Raw genomic sequence first — 17,115 nt, forward strand, 5'->3', positions numbered from 1 at the left:
AATAAAAAATAATAATAATTCTCATGAGAGAATTATCTCAATTCTCATCCCACTTTAAATCGGGCCCTGAGTTGTTTTTCATGAAATATTTAGGCTATTTTATTGTGAAGCTCGTTGACATTTGAAATATTGAATAACCGTGTGTTTTTGGGCAGCAGATGGCAGTACAGGAAAGTCAAATTTCACTCCATCTTTAGTTTCAAAGAGATGTTTGAAAATCTTTTGAACAAACTGACTTCTCGCTCTCTGTTGAACGTCACCACCTTCCAGTGTAAAAAGTTCTGAGTTTGGAAGCCAAACTGTCTGTGAAGCCCCTCATAAAGCACTTTTTTATTCAGGATATTAGACTAAATCAAATTAAAATTGTGTTTATTCTAACACCTGTGTCAGGCAGCATGGCGAAGAAGAGACCACAGGTGCATTTAATATGAAAAAAGCTTAGAGCGACGTAATAGACAGGAAATAAAAGACTGACAGCTTGAGGAAATCGAGGGGAAGAGATTTGCTACCGCTTACATGGTTACGTCCCCTCAAGCATTAGCTAATTGGCATTTACATCGAGAGCATAAGAAATAAGGCTTAACGGAAGTACTGACACATAGTTACAAAGAAAATGGCAAACAAGAGACAGAAACTTAATAATTTACAAAAGCAGGATGTTCATCAAATGAAGGGAGTGTTTATTTAATTACTAGGCTACACTTCACTCTGAGAGTTGTAACTTCATTATATTGACAGGTTGAGAATTTGGCATGAGTGACACACAGATAAGCACATACACACTCATTCAGCACACACACTAACAGCTGACAATGATGACAGAATGTGCGAGTGTCAACCCACAAGTCAACCCTTCCCGTAAACACATTACAGTAAACCAACCATCCAAACTCTCTTGACTTATGCAAAATTTGCACATCGTTTTATTTTGTAGCATTAACTTTGAGAATATAAGCTAGTGGCAGTCAAATATCACAATTACTACCTACTAAGTGAGTATGAAATGGAAATTCTGATGGTAATTTCTTCTCTGTTGTGACATATCAAGAAGGGAAGTAAAAATGATTCTCAAATGATAGAAAATGTAGAGCTAGACTTGATTTTATCTGGTGCGATTTTTATAATGAGGAGGGATTGAGTGCAAGTGTCCATTCACTTTTTCAGTAGTGTTGGTTCTGGAAATATTTTTTTCATTCATTTCTCCCTTAAGGATTAAAAAAAACCTTTATTAAAGTGTTTTATGCCATGAATCAAATCAATCAGCTACGGGGCGAATCACAACATAAACTTTGATTTGAAACAAAAAATTATTTGAAAATCAGGAAAAAATAGAAAGGTGTACCTACTTCACGGCTTTAGTGAAGGAAAAAATACAATCCCATGAAGCATTAGCATAATCAACAACAACAACAACAAAAAAATGATGGAGAAATATAAAACTACTAATTTACAAATGTTGCTATATAAAGAAAAACAATTAATTTTAAGTATGTCAATTCAAATATGTAATTATTTTGAGAGTATAAATGGAGAACAACTCAATTGCATAATTTACAGTGCTTCATGGGAGTGGGCGAAGCTAGCAAGATGTTTTGGTTGTTTCGACTCTGAATGGTGTAATTTTCTGCACAGCATCATGGGTAATGTCATTTTTGCATGAATTCCACAGTAAAACAATTATTTTAAAACCAAGTTGAAAGAATACGGGCTAACAACTTCAGCAGAAGCAAATACTATTTATTAATAACTAGTAGCTCAGAGTAGGGCTGTCTTCATGGTTCATGAGTTATTGTTTAAAATCCTTAAAATAGTGTTTGAACATTATGTACTTTATATACACTGGTCAGACTTAACATTATGATCGCCTTCCTAATATTGTGTAGGTCAACCTTTTGCTGTCAAAAAAGCCCTGACCTTTGACATTGAGGCATGGACTCCTCTTGACCCCTGAAGGTTTGCTGTTGTATCTGGCACCAAGATGTTAGCAGAAGATCCTTTAAGACCTGTAAGTTGCGAGGTGGGGCCTCCACGGATCAGACTTGTTTGTTCAGCACACCCCACAGATGCTCGATTTGATTGAGATCTGGGCGAATTTGGAGGCCAAGTCAACACCTCAAACTCGTTGTGCTCCTCAAACCATTCCTGAGCCAGTTGTGCTTTGTGGCAGAGCGCATTATCCTGCTGAAAGAGGCCACCGCCACCAGGGAATACCATTTCCATGAAAGGGTGTACATGGTCTGCAACAATGCTTAGGTAGTTGATACGTGTCAAAGTAACATCCACATGGATGGCAGCAAGGTTTCCCCGCAGAACATTGCCCAAAGCATCACACTGCCTCCGCCGGCTTGCCTTCTTGTGCATCCTGGTGCCATGTGTCCTCCAGGTAAGCAACACACACGCACCGGGCCATCCACGTGATTCAAAGCGTGATTCATCAGACCAGGCCACCTTCTTCTATTGTTCCGTGGTCCAGTTCTGATGCTCATGTGCCCACGTGCCAAAAAAAAAAAAAACGACATTTTACTTTATTTATTACACAGGTCACAATCAGCAATGTTTCACTGAAATTATGTGAGCAAAAAATCTTTAGACTAATTGCAAAATTCCAGATAGTGTGGATTCCTATATAAATGATTCCTATATAAATGATTTATATATATTCCTATATAAAAATCTGTGAACACTGGTAAAATTGAGTAAATTGCTTTAGTTACAACATGTGACTGAACTTCTACCACATGTACGTGATTGCAACCATGAGACAAGAATGAATGGACACAATAGAAAGCTGGTTGCTATGATTACTTTAACTATTTCAATGTCAAAAGGTGATTGCATCCAGGATTAACCCTGCAGTGTTTGTGACCTCAGATCTCTAAACACTACATCAACTATCAGCCATCTGAGATGAATCTCAGCAATAAATATCTGATTAATATATTATTTTACTGCCATCAAATAAACAATTACAAAAAGGAAAAAACGGAAGCCGCAGGGATAAACATAGACGCAGAGATAGTTTATTTTTTGATCAGATATGATCCGCCTCGTTCTCATATTCCGCGCATCAAGAATTCAATCAGCGTTTGTTTGTGCATGGAATTGCTGCTTGTTGTAGTGTCATAAACGACAAAAGATTCCTGTTGTGCACTCGGATTCAAAATGCAAATGCCCTTTCTGATGAGCTCAGCGCGTCGGGGCTGTTGCACCGTTTTGCATAGAAGAGATTAGCCTGTGTGTGTGTTTGTGAGGAAGAGTGTGAATGTGTTTGTCGGTGCAAGGCGTATGTGTATGTGTGTAGGGAGAGTATGTTTATTCTGCTCTGTCCTGGAGCCAAGCATATCATGCCTCTGTGAATGTGTGTGTGTGTGTGAGAAGTATCATGCACACAAGGGAAGGCTCTGCAGGACTTGCATTATGATGACATGGAGTTGTGCGTAACAACAACGTCATCCTGGCGAGGAACAGCTCTCCAAAAAACACAAAGCAAAGAGATAATATTACACCAAACTGCTGATATCCCCACTATCAGAACTTGCATCAGTTTTTCCAGGCCCTCTGTAATATTGGTGAGAATACTGTAGGGTTATTAGTTCACTATAAAGATAAAACTATTAATAAAATAAATTGTAACTGAAATATGAGAAAATAAAATAAACTTATTTTATTGAAAATATATTATAATAACAAACAAATAGAAAAATGGATAGAAAATTATTCATATAAAAAAGCACACGACACAATTTCTAAAACTTTAACTAAAAATAAAATGAAAACAGAAAAATAATTATTAAAAAAACTATAATAATACTATCTCAAAGATACTGAGATAACATAGAGCCATTATCAGAACTCTTCATGATTTAAATTTCACCCAAAGAAAAAAAAAAGATTTTTTTTTTTCTTATAACAAAATATTTTCTTAATTGGTATTTTTAGTATTAGTATTTTCTTGTTTTTACTTGGAAGCAGCACAATTATAGAAGTGGATTTATATATAAACTACTTGGGTTCAAACATTAGCGGGAGCCTATTATACAACACCGTTTTCAACTAAAGGCATTAAACTTTGCATGCATTTTGGCTGTTCGTTCACACAACCAAAGCGTTTTGCAGGCCTGAAAATGCAAACTTTTGAAAACAGGTTTCAAGTGCACGTTTTTGAAAACGATACTGTTGTCGTCTCCGTATAAACTACAATAATGTGTGTAAAAACGGTAACACCATGCACATGCACATTATGTGTTCAGCCTATAGGCGAGTGTTTCTTTTCAAAGTGACATTACCATCTACTGGCCAGGCAGCATAATACAGCGTGTTTAGAAATGATTCCGAATCGTGAATAGGTGTAAAGGAGGCCAGCTAGTAGTTAGTAAACCTCAGGTGTCTGACCTCCTCAAGAGACACTCTAGAGACTGACATTAGGGGTTGCAGCCTTTAGCCTCCTTCTTAGAGCGTCCAACTCTCATGCTGTTGGACCCGCGCCTGAATCCCGCTTGGAGTGGACGGTCCGAACAGGAGGGGTTACACAGGGATCATTTTGACAATGGTGTCGTCTTGCATGCAAAAAAATACAACGTTTTGGTCCTTCATTTACAAATCAATGTTATTTTGGGAACCTGAAATGAAAATTACTTTTTAAAATGGGTTTCAAAGTGCAAGTTTTTGAAAGCGATAGCGTTATCGTCTCTATGTTAACTACAAAAAAAGGTAATTTTGGAAGACAGTGACATCATGCGCATGCAGAGTGTTCAGTCTATAGGCATGCGCAAATACTTGACAACCAAAACAATGGTGGACTGCAGGACTGTGTTTTTGCTGCTCAAGATACTGAGTTTATTAATGTTTCTCCAGTTAAGTTTTATTTACTGCCCCACTATGACCAGGAGAGACTTACATTCACATCAAATTCTAATATCACCAACTACTGGCCTGGCATGCATGATACAACGTTTTTAGTAATTTTTACGGATCTGTGAGAACAGGGTTTGTTTTGACAGGGTTGTCGTCTGTTTGCGAAACTTTTCAAAAACTTAAATTAAAAAAACGTAAAGAGCACCTATTATGCGAAATTCACTTTCATACGGTGTGTACACAACCACCCTCTAATAGAAAAAAATCCACCTACACATTTTTTTAATTCCTATAAATCATAAGCTGTGTCTTAGAACAAGCCATTTGCAGATTTCTGGTAATGTGACATCACATTTCACAGGCCCCGCCCATGAATGTTAATGGCCACTGTTGAATAAGCACAGGCCCCGCCCTCAGTGACCTGTACACATTCCACCATGTTTATATCGCCAGAGCATTTAACAGCAAGGTTCAAGTATTGAAATATGTTCTTAATAAAGCTACTAAAGTTACTCAAGAGTAGTGAATGATTTTCTGTTTATCTTTGATTTTCTGTTTATCACAGTTTGATTCATATTAACAGTAGGTACTGTATATGACACTGTTTTCACTTTAGTAACGTCACACATATCTAATATAGGCACAAGATTTCTGTAACTTACTGCATACGTCCACAGGCATAACCAACTGTTTTCATGTGAACTTTGTGTGTTTCTGACGTAATCTTGTGAGCGTTTAATCACAACAAAACATGAAAAATAACTCGAGGCGGACAGTAGAGGAGTATTTTTACTTTCCAAGTCATTTGATTTGATATGTACAGTCCCTGACAAAAGTCTTGTCGCTTATCTATTTTGTAGAAATACCTGATATTAACCTGACTTTTAATTAATTAATTGGTGTTAGAAATAGCTCATATGAAAAGCTAAAACCCTCCCAAATGATGTTTAATGCACTGAAATAAATAATTTTCACAGAAGAAATATTGATCATTTAATCAAGACAGAAAGGTCAAATTTTGGCAAGACAAAAGTTTTGTCGCCTATACAGAAATGTAACAAATTTACTGCAAATACAAAAATATGTCAGCAAATTAAGTTGTGGCGCTGTGAGATCCAAATTTAATATCTTGTATGACTTCCATGAGCTTGAAGGACTGCATCCATGCGGTTTGGCAAGGATTCATACAATTTATTGATGAACTCATCAGGAATAGCTAAGAAAGCAGTCTTGCATGCCTCCCAGAGTTCATCAATATTCTTTGGTTTCGTCTTCCATGCATCCTCTTTCATCCTACCCCACATATGCTCAATGATGTTCATGTCTGGTGACTGGGCTGGCCAATCCTGGAGCATCTTGATCTTCTTCGCCTTAAGGAACTTTGATGTGGAGATGGAAGTATGCGATGGAGCACCGTCCTGCTGCAGAATTTGACCTCTTTTATGGTTGGGAATATAAGAGGTAGCTAAGATTTCTTGGTATTTTAGACTATTGATGTTGCCTTCCATCCTGCGGATCTCGCACACCCCCATACTGGATGTAACCCCAGACCATGATTTTTCTACCACCAAACTTCCCTGTTTTCTGGGTGAATCTCGGATCCATTCGGGCACCAGTAGGTCTCCTGCAATATTTGCGGTGACTGTGGTGTAATTCAACAGAAGATTCATCTGAAAAATCCACCTTCTGCCACTTTTCCAGCGTCCATCCTTTTAGCAGGCGGTGGGCCTTGGCAAATGCCACACGTTTTCTCAATTGTATTTTGTTTAGTGCTGGCTTACGGGCACTGATTCGACCATGGAGGCCATTTCGAGGCAGAATCAGACAAACTGTTCTGGTTGACACAGGGACTTCAGGTGACCAGGTCTCGTGGAGCTCTGGTGCAGTGGAAAATGGGCTGGCCTTGGATTTTCGAGCCAACAAACGGTCCTCTCGAGCAGTTGTCTTGCGGGGTCTGCCTGACCTGGGCTTGTCAAAAACGTCTCCAGTCTCTTCAAATCTTTTTTTTATCCTCTGTACTTGACGCTGAGACACATTGAAGGTGTCTGCCACATCAGCAGTGGATCTGGTCTTCAGCCTCTTGATAATCAAAACTTTAGTCTCAGGGTGAATCTTAGGCATGTTTGCAGAGGTCTAGTTGCAGTTGATGTGAAGGTCTAGTGTACTGGGGTTCTTTTTATACACACTTGAGACCTAATTGATCCATTATTAGTCACAGGTGAAGCTCATATGACAAGGTGACAACACTTATGTCTTTGCAAAAATTGACTCAATGGGCTTTACCAAGCTGTGAATATTAAAATACTTTGTGAAAGTTTAGTTTTTCACTGAAACATTATCACAAAAGCTGGTGGGATTAAAATGAGCCTTTTATTTCTTGTAAAAAATATCTTGATTAGAAATATATTTCAGCGGCACTTTAGGTCAATTTGTACACAAGCGACAAGACTTTTGTCAGGGACTGTATATATGTACTTTATCTGTGTTCTTCTTTGGAAAACTTTTACTTCACAACATTCCAAAACATAATATTGTAATTTTTATGGCACTGCGTTTCATATTAAATATCACTTAATACTAGTTACATAAAAAATGTAGTGCTGTATACTTTGACTCAAGTAAAAGTAATTAAAATTTTACTTGAGGACAAATAAGAAAGTACTATATGTTTAATATAATTAAGGTTTAAGGTAAAAAAAAAAATCTTTTATTTATGGAATGTAGTGCTGTAAAATGTATGACATTATATGCTTTGAAATGTAGTGAAGTAAAAGTTTTCCAAAGAAAAACACTGATAAAAGTATATACTTAATATAATAATATTTTTAATAATTTATATATAAAAATACTCCACTACTGTTCGCCTCTGAAAATAACTAGTCTAGTTTAATAGCCTACTCACGGATAGGGGTGGGAATCTAGGCACCTCACGATTTGATTTGATTACGATTCAGAGGGCTATGATGCGATTATAAAAAACGATTATCGATGCATCTTTTTTTTCTATACAGATTTTCTTTTTTTCCTCACTTGGTACTTTTAAATCAAAATATTTGTAATGACCAATAGTGAATTTATTTGCAATACATTTTATTAATAAAACAAATGGAATCGATTTTACAAGTCAACAGGAAGGTTACATGTGCCCAAATATTGCAACAAACCAACAGGAATTGTGTCTGTGTCACATGCCTGTCCTGTCTTGTGTGCACTTGTGGGTTTTGTTATGTTGAGCATGTGCTCGTGTCCCTGTCAGTTCCCTCCCCCTTGTTATCTGATTATTGGTTAATTTGCCCCACCTGTTCTCCCTCATTATCTGCCTTGTTTGTTCCCTTTATAATCTCCTTGTGTTTGTCAGTCTGTGTTGGATCCTTGTGTAATGTCTGCGTCTTCCGTCCTCCGTCCTCCCCGTGACTCTGTTGGTTTGTTTAAGTTTATGTTATTATTCTATTATGTGTTTTTCCCCCTCGTGGGTTTTGTTTTGAGTTTGTTTTATTTGTTATAAATAAATATATTATTTTCTGCACTTGAGCCCTCGCACCATTTTCCCTTGTCTGTGACGTGACAGAAGGATCCAACCATCTGAGGACTCAGCAGGACTTGTTTTTTTTGTTGTTTGTTTTTCCCTTTTTTTTCCCTCATGGAGTTTGGGAAGAGACTACGAGTGATGCGACACCTAAACTCGAAGTACATCCGGCAACAGGGGTCGGATGTACAAGAGTTTGCAGGACTGTTCCTCAAGGAGGTCGAACATTTTGGGCTCAACGAGGCAGAGTGGAAGGAGACTTTTAACCTCTGCCTCGACATGCCCCTCTCTCCAGGGGTGATGGACAGGATGGGGAGTCTGGGGTTCTGGGAATTTGTCTACTGCCTGGGCCCCAGTCCTTCCATGGTGCGTGTTCCGGCGGATCGTGCTCCGGTGGTCTCTTTGCCGGCGGATCGTATTCCGGTGGTCCCTATGCTGGTGGATCGTATTCCGGTGGTCCCAGTACCGGCGGATCGTGCGCCGGTGGTCCCTGTGCCGGTGGATCATGTTCCGGTGGTCCCTGTGCCGGTGGATCGTGCTCCGGTGGTCCCTGTGCCGGTGGATCGTGCTCCGGTGGTCCCTGTGCCGGTGGATCGTGCTCCGGTGGTCCCTGTGCCGGTGGATCGTGTTCCGGTGGTCCCTGTGCCGGTGGATCGTGTTCCGGTGGTCCCTGTGCCGGTGGATCGTGTTCCGGTGGTCCCGAGTCCGGAAACGGCCTGGAGGGCTGTGATGGGATGCTTTGTGGTGGCAGTCCTGCATGCGTGGAAGGAGCACAGGGCTTTATCCGAAGCCCCGGAGGCAGGTCCGGTGGTCCCAGTTCCGGTGGATCGTGTGCCGGTGGTCTCAGTTCCGGTGGATCGTGTTCCGGTGGTCCCTGTGCCGGTGGATCGTGTTCCGGTGGTCCCAATTCCGGCAGATCATGTTCCGGTGGTCCCAATGCCAGCAGATCGTATTCCGGTGGTCCCAGTGCCGGTGGATACTGCTGGACTGGAGAAGTTTCCCCAACGCCCTGCCTGCGCCCCTGAGGCGCCCAGCTCTCCCTGCGCCCCTGAGGCGCCCAGCTCTCCCTGCGCCCCTGAGGCGCCCAGCTCTCCCTGCGCCCCTGAGCAGTCCTGCTCTCCGTGCGCCGCTGAGGCGTCCTGCTCTCCGTGCGCCGCTGAGGCGTCCTGCTCTCCGTGCGCCGCTGAGGCGTCCTGCTCTCCGTGCGCCGCTGAGGCGTCCTGCTCTCCGTGCGCCGCTGAGGCGTCCTGCTCTCCGTGCGCCGCTGAGGCGTCCTGCTCTCCGTGCGCCGCTGAGGCGTCCTGCTCTCCGTGCGCCGCTAAAGCGTGCTGCTCTCACCGCGCCTCCCTGGCGCCCCCTGCACTCACCGCGCCTCTCTGGCGCCCTGCTCTCACCGCGCCTCCCTGGTGCCCTGCTCTACCCGCACTGCCCTGGCTGCCTGAACTCTATGGGCCGCCCCGGCCGCTTGAACTTGGTGGGCCTCCCTGGCCATTCGAACTTTGTGGGCCACCATGGCCTCCTGAACTTTTTGTTTTCCTCGTTCCTCCCTTGTTTACCCCTCCCTTGTCTGTACCTTCTTTGTCTGTCCCTCCCGTGCCCCCCTGGTCTGTCCCTCCCGTGCCCCCCTGGTCTGTCCCTCCCGTGCCCCCCTGGTCTGTCCCTCCCGTGCCCCCCTGGTCTGTCCCTCCCGTGCCTCCCTGGTCTGTCCCTCCCGTCCCTCCCTGGTCTGTCCCTCCCGTCCCTCCCTGGTCTGTCCCTCCCGTCCCTCCCTGGTCTGTCCCTCCCGTCCCTCCCTGGTCTGTCCCTCCCGTCCCTCCCTGGTCTGTCCCTCCCGTCCCTCCCGTCCCTCCCTGGTCTGTCCCTCCCGTCCCGCCCGGGTCTGTCCCTCCCGTCCCTAGTGGAGCGTCTGGTAGCCGCTCCTTAAGGAGGGGGTAATGTCACATGCCTGTCCTGTCTTGTGTGCACTTGTGGGTTTTGTTATGTTGAGCATGTGCTCGTGTCCCTGTCAGTTCCCTCCCCCTTGTTATCTGATTATTGGTTAATTTGCCCCACCTGTTCTCCCTCATTATCTGCCTTGTTTGTTCCCTTTATAATCTCCTTGTGTTTGTCAGTCTGTGTTGGATCCTTGTGTAATGTCTGCGTCTTCCGTCCTCCGTCCTCCCCGTGACTCTGTTGGTTTGTTTAAGTTTATGTTATTATTCTATTATGTGTTTTTCCCCCTCGTGGGTTTTGTTTTGAGTTTGTTTTATTTGTTATAAATAAATATATTATTTTCTGCACTTGAGCCCTCGCACCATTTTCCCTTGTCTGTGACGTGACAGTCTGTAGCAGCATACTTGTAAATTAATACAGACTTCAGCATATTCTTAATCACTAACATAAAGTAAAACCAACACCCTCCTGTTATGTGCAATGAGCAATATAATCCTTCAGACAAATAAATAAACAAACATTTTACTGTTGAACTTCTCTTTTCTGGAGGAAGAAAAAAAAAGCCTTTCAGCTCCATCCATGCATGGTTTAATGTAGGTTACTTGAATTAATAATAACATAAATCTAAATACAGTGAAGTTTTAGTCTCACATTTGTCAAAGTTGAATGGCGATACTGACTTGAGGAAGAATCCTGGATCTCATTCATAAGCCTTCTAGTTCATCAGACGCTCAGACCGCTCAGGCTGATGGACACAGCAGATGAAGTGCCAGAGGGCAAAGAGGCTACAGCCAGAATCAGACCTGAATATCATGAAGGATCTATATTTAGACATCCCATTAGAGCCTTTTTAGATAGCCTACATGGAAAAGACATGCACCAAACACACACATCAAAACTCAATGACGCCTCTGTAAGTGTGTGTTTCTGAAGATACGTTATGCATCACAAAAACCTGTCGTTGTCCTTTGGCTTATTTCCTGGCTGGCCTCATTTCTCTCTTTTCTTGTTCATCTCCCTTTGGCTGTTTATGCTGTTGGTTTTTATGTTGGTAAGGTGTCAAACCCGTGTCACACTGAATGAAGCGTCTCGCTGTAGGGAAGCTCGGGGCTGGTGGCCTGTTTGATGAATGTGCTGTGGTGTTACTATCCCTGATGTTACTAAGCCAGATTCAAGTCAATCATTGAGGTGTTTCTTCTCCTCTTTTCAGTGATACACTGCTCATTTGAGGTTGTTATGGGGTGTTTTAGAAAGAAGTCTCTAATATTTGTTGAAATGTCATTTATTCCTGTGACGCAGAGCTGAATTTTCAGCATCATTACTCCAGTCTTCGGTGTCACATGATCCTTCAGAAATCATTCTGATATGATGATTTACTGCATTAGAAACATATCCGATTATTATCAATGTTGAATACAGGAGTCTTTGATGAATAGACAGTTCAAAAATACGGCATTTATTTGAAATAGAAATCTTTTGTAAGACTATAAATGTTACTCTCACTTTTGATTAATTGAATTCATTCTTGCCAAATAAAAGTGTTCATTTCTTTTAAAAAAATATGTTTTTACAGACTTTTGAACAGTGACGATTTATTTAAACTTTTTGATTCTTTTTGTTGAATTTTACTATTCACCGTTTTCAAATATTCACTGTTCAAAATAGGGTGCTTATTATTTCTATTTAGGCTTGTTATGAATTAATCCAAGTTTGATTCTGTCAAATATAAAATCATTTCATTTAATATATTTAAAATAATAATGCCATTTTATAAAGTTACTTTTTTGTTGTATCTCTTAATGGTGCCATGTGTAAAAATTGAGGTAAAAATATCAAAAAAATTGCATAAGAATGAGAAGAAATAAGGGCAATGATGTCATTAAAAAATGTCAAATTATAGTGCTGCAGAGATATCAACCTTAATCAGCAGTAGCATTACTAGCCCCGGCCCGACAGGTGTTGTAATACCAGTCTCGGTCATGGGAGGCGGTATGCGGGCAACATAACCACCAGCCAGCCTGCAATAAACGAATAACTCGCACGGCTTGTGGGCGTACTTGAACCTGATGTCAATCGTGTGGAAAGTACAGCCCACTACTTCATTTCAGTTCAGGGAAGAGAGCGGCCCTTGGCCCCTCAAATGTATCTGATATGCTAAAAATAGCTGATTTACCTGACCGGAAAAAGCGGAAGTGCGCGCGCCAGGCGACCGTGTCCCGTCCCGTCATAATAAAAGTCCCGGTACTCGCGAGCCGTGTGTTTGTATACCAATCGCTCCAGCGGCCTTGCTCAGCTCCACAACACTCAGTTCTGCTCTGCTTTACACTACAGTAACGTTAATAACCGCATCCATGAACATGATTTCTGCCCGAGTCCTATTTTCCACCGGCTGTGAGGTGAAGACCACATGTCCCAAAATACTGCGCTCACACTTGGCGTCATCAAAATACGCCTTGGTTTAGAATAAGTGCCCTCCAGTAGACGGAAAGTTGCATAGTGCACCTTTAAAGGGTTATTCGTTTGAGCAGTTTAGTCCAAATATACTGAAGAGACTCTTTATATGATGAACAGATTGAATTTAGGCTTCTATTCATATATAAACATTCATCAGCGAATATAAACAGAAGCTCAAACGCGCTGTTTGGCATGAGAATGAACCTCATTGGTTCTTGCGAAACCTCAGACATGCTGCGTAACACCAGAATGAACCTCATTGGTTCATACAGAAGCTCAATGGTGATGTGTGGCATGAGAATGAGCCTCATTGGTTCTTGCTGAAACTCAAACGTGCTGTGTTGCACGAGAATGAACCTCATTGGTTCATGCAGAAGCTCAATGGTGATGCGTGGCATGAGAATGAACCTCATTGGTTCATGCAGAAGCTCAATGGTGATGCGTGGCATGAGAATGAACCTCATTGGTTCTTGCTGAAGCTCAATGGTGATGCGTGGCATGAGAATGAACCTCATTGGTTCTTGCTGAAGCTCAATGGTGATGCGTGGCATGAGAATGAACCTCATTGGTTCTTGAGGAAGTTCAGACTTGCTGCGTAACGCGAGAATGAACCTCATTGGTTTTTGCTGAAGCTCAAACTTCATGACCACAACTGTTGATGTGTGAAGATTACGTGGAATTATATATATATAAATGCACAGATTTATAATAATACTGCAATTTTTCATAAACAATGAGAATAGTAAGTTTTGATTTTAGGGTGCTTAGCTTACCAATTTGTAACAAAGGTTACAAATTGGTAAGCTAAGCTCTGTTACCTTTGTAAGCTACATGTACAAAATAGATTCCATTTTTCTAGGTGTAGTTAATATAGCTGTATAGCCAGATTGATTGATGGTGATTTAATACCTCTGTGGCAAGTGGTAGTTCATTCATGACCAGCAAGTTTAAAGCTACACAAAATGTATTTTTTCTGTCTGCTAGAGGGCACCTATTCAAAACTAAGGTGTGATAAGTTTGAACTAAGTTTGATGATGCCAAGTTTGAGCTCAGAATCTTGGGACATGTGGTCTTCACCTCACAGCCGGTGGGAAAGAATCGGGATAGGACTCGGGCAGAAATCATGTTCATGGATGCGATTATTAACGTTACTGTGGAGTGAAGCAGAGCAGGACCGAATGTTGAGGAGCTGAGCATGGCCGCTGGAGCGATTGTTACGCAAACAAATGCCTCACGAGCAGCGGGACTTTTATTATTACGGGACACAGTCACTGGTGCTATTTCCACTTTTCTGGTCATGAGTATGAGGTAACGCAACTCTTTTTATCTTAATAGATACATTTAAGTGTGTTTAAAAGGATGTTATGACGTTACTCATTGGGTCTGTTCAGCGGCTGCTGGGACATTTGTTCACACTGCTAAGAGTAAAGCGTTTCTGCCAAATAAAACCGGAAACCAAGGGTAACGCAGATATGGTAAATGGACTGCATTTATATAGTGCTTTTAACACACCTATGGCCATCCAAAGCGCTTTTCATATCGCCTCACATTCACCCATTCAGACACCGACGGCGATGTCAGCCATGTAAGGCACCATCCAGCTCGTCAGCTGGGGTTAGGTGTCTTGCTCATGGACACCTCGACACTTGGTCAGGTGGAACCAGGGATCGAACCACCAACCTTCTGGTTTAGAGACAACATACATGAACCACTGAGCCACTGCCGCCCCGATATGACACAATTGACAGACGACTCCCTCAGACGTCCCAGGTCCTTGGTTAAAATAGCAAATTTCTCACAGTTTACAAATAGTTGGAAACATTTGGGACATTTTAAGAACTCAACTGAACAAAATATATAACACTAGTTTTTTGGATATTTTACTGCAAAAATACTACATAGTGCACATTTAAGTCAATAATTCTGTCTCAGAACCACCTAAAACGAATTTGTGAACTGAACCTGTAAGACACTCCATGCCAGAAAAATAATTATCTAAGTCTGTTTGCAGAATCTCTACAGTGCCCTCAGGTGAAGAATATGAAATCTTCATTTGCTCTGAATGACTGTCAGATGAGCATCCGCTTTGGGCCATGTCGATGTTTCACGCAAGCTTGATTTTCTCTGATTTAAGCTCTGATTGGTGAATACATGTGTGTGACGTGCTCACAGATTCAGAGCATTGATCAAATCTCGAGATGAGATGGACACCAAAAGACAGAAAAACGGTTAAACCGCAGTGATTTGTTCGTGCGTACATTGATTTCTCATCAATCGATTTTGACAGCGTGGCGCATGTTTGCGACTCAAAGGACGCTGTTGTGGAGTCATGACTGAAGAGTGTCAGCAAATTTGTTCCTCACATGTAACAGCAGCACAGAAGAGCTCAACAGATGAACGTTAGATGTGTGCTTTATTGACAGCCGTGTGATTCAGTATGCCTCCAAATACGTTTGACATCAGAAAATGGATCCTTTGAGCACTGCCAGATCAACGTCATCAATAATTAGGATGATACATAAGCATGAGCGGTTCATCTGGGTGGTTTTCAGACAAATATAACAGTGCATGCACTGCTGACTCCTCACGTTCATAAATGTCTGTTATCTCTGAGGGCCGTGTGGATCACTTCCTCATGAGCCGCTCCATTAAACACATTACAGCTATTACGTCTCTGCAGCGCTCATCTTTTTTATGTATCCCTTCCTTTATAACATGAGTAAAGTACAGAGCTTAAAAAAAGACAACATTTAGTCTGATGAATTATGTTGGTACATGGCAAATTTGGCGATCTGGAAAACTAAGAAACACTGGGGAAGGATGCGGAGAGATTTGATAACTGTTTGAGCATTTTTATGTTTTTTTTTTATTATATATTTTTTTAATGTATGCATATATGTTATCATTCAAACATTTGGTGTCAGTAAGATTTCTGTTTAAAAGAAATTACCAGTAATACTTTTATTGAATTAGGATGCATTGAATTGTTCAAAAGTGACCATAAATACATTTATAGGTTTCTATTTCAAATAAATGCTGTTCTTTGAACTTTCGACTTATAAATATTCCTGAAAAACATGTATCTTGGTTTCCATAAAACAATTAGGCAGCACAACTGTTTTCAACATAGATAGGCCTAATAATAAACGTTTTTTGAGCAGAAAATCAGTATATTAGAAAGATTTCTGAAGGATCATGTGACACTGCAGACTGGAGTAATCGTGCTGAAAATTCAGCTTTCATCACAGCAGTCAATTACGTTTCAATCATATAAACGCATTCCATTGCTTTGTGGCACGGCGCATTATCCTGCTGAAAGGAAATGCCATTTCCATGAAAGGCTGTACATGGGCTGCGTCCGAAAACCTAGGCAGCTGACTCGTTGCCTCGCTGCCTTATCAGGCAATGACTTGTAAGGCAGCGTTTTGTGCATGATTACGGACAGACTTCTGAGGCAGTGTAACAGTTTAATGACCGACAGCAAAATAGAGAGAGCTTTGGTGAGAACTAAACACATATTTAATTATTTCATTAGTCATTTCTCGCTAGAAATGACATCAGAAGGGGAAAATATTGATTAAAAACATACATTTACACACAAACTGGGAAACAAACGCAACTTTCGGACGCCATCTTATTTTCCAAGCTCAACTGTCACTGAATGGAAAGCACAGGATTGTGGGATATCAAAGGCAGCAAAGGATACATGCATGATCAGATGAAGGTCTCTCAGGAGACAGGAAGTGAAGCTAATATTAGATTCGGACATTGCTTGATGCCTTCCTGCCTTGAAATGTGTCCTCCGTCCGAAGGCAGTGTTTTCCAGGTTTCGGACGCAGCCACGGTCTCCAACATTGCTTAGTCAAATTAACATCCACATGGATGGCAGGACCCAAGGTTTCCTATCAGAACATTGCCCACTGCCTCTGCCGGCTTGCCTTCTTCCCATAGTGCATCCTGGTGCCATGTGTTCCCCAGCTAATGGACACACGCACTTGGCCATCCACTTTGCGTTTTCGGCGGTGGACAGGGGTAAGCAGTAAGCAGGGGTAAGGGGTAAGCTATGGAGCCCCATACGCAATAAACAGTGATGCACTGTGTTTTCTGACACCTTTCTATCAGAACCAGCATTAACCTCTTGAGCAATTTGAGCTAGCTCATCTGTTTGATCGGACCACACGGATCAGCCTACAACTGCTACCTAATATATCCCACCCACTAACAGGTACCATAATGAAGAGATAATCAGTGTTATTCACTTCCCCTGTCATAATGTTATTTTTGATCAGTGTGTATATATACAGTTTGTACAGTAGAAAAATCATTATGTCTATGGAAAGGCCTCAAAA

This window comes from Pseudorasbora parva, chromosome 18, assembly GCF_024679245.1.
Source record: "Pseudorasbora parva isolate DD20220531a chromosome 18, ASM2467924v1, whole genome shotgun sequence".
Taxonomy (NCBI): Eukaryota; Metazoa; Chordata; class Actinopteri; order Cypriniformes; family Gobionidae; genus Pseudorasbora; species Pseudorasbora parva.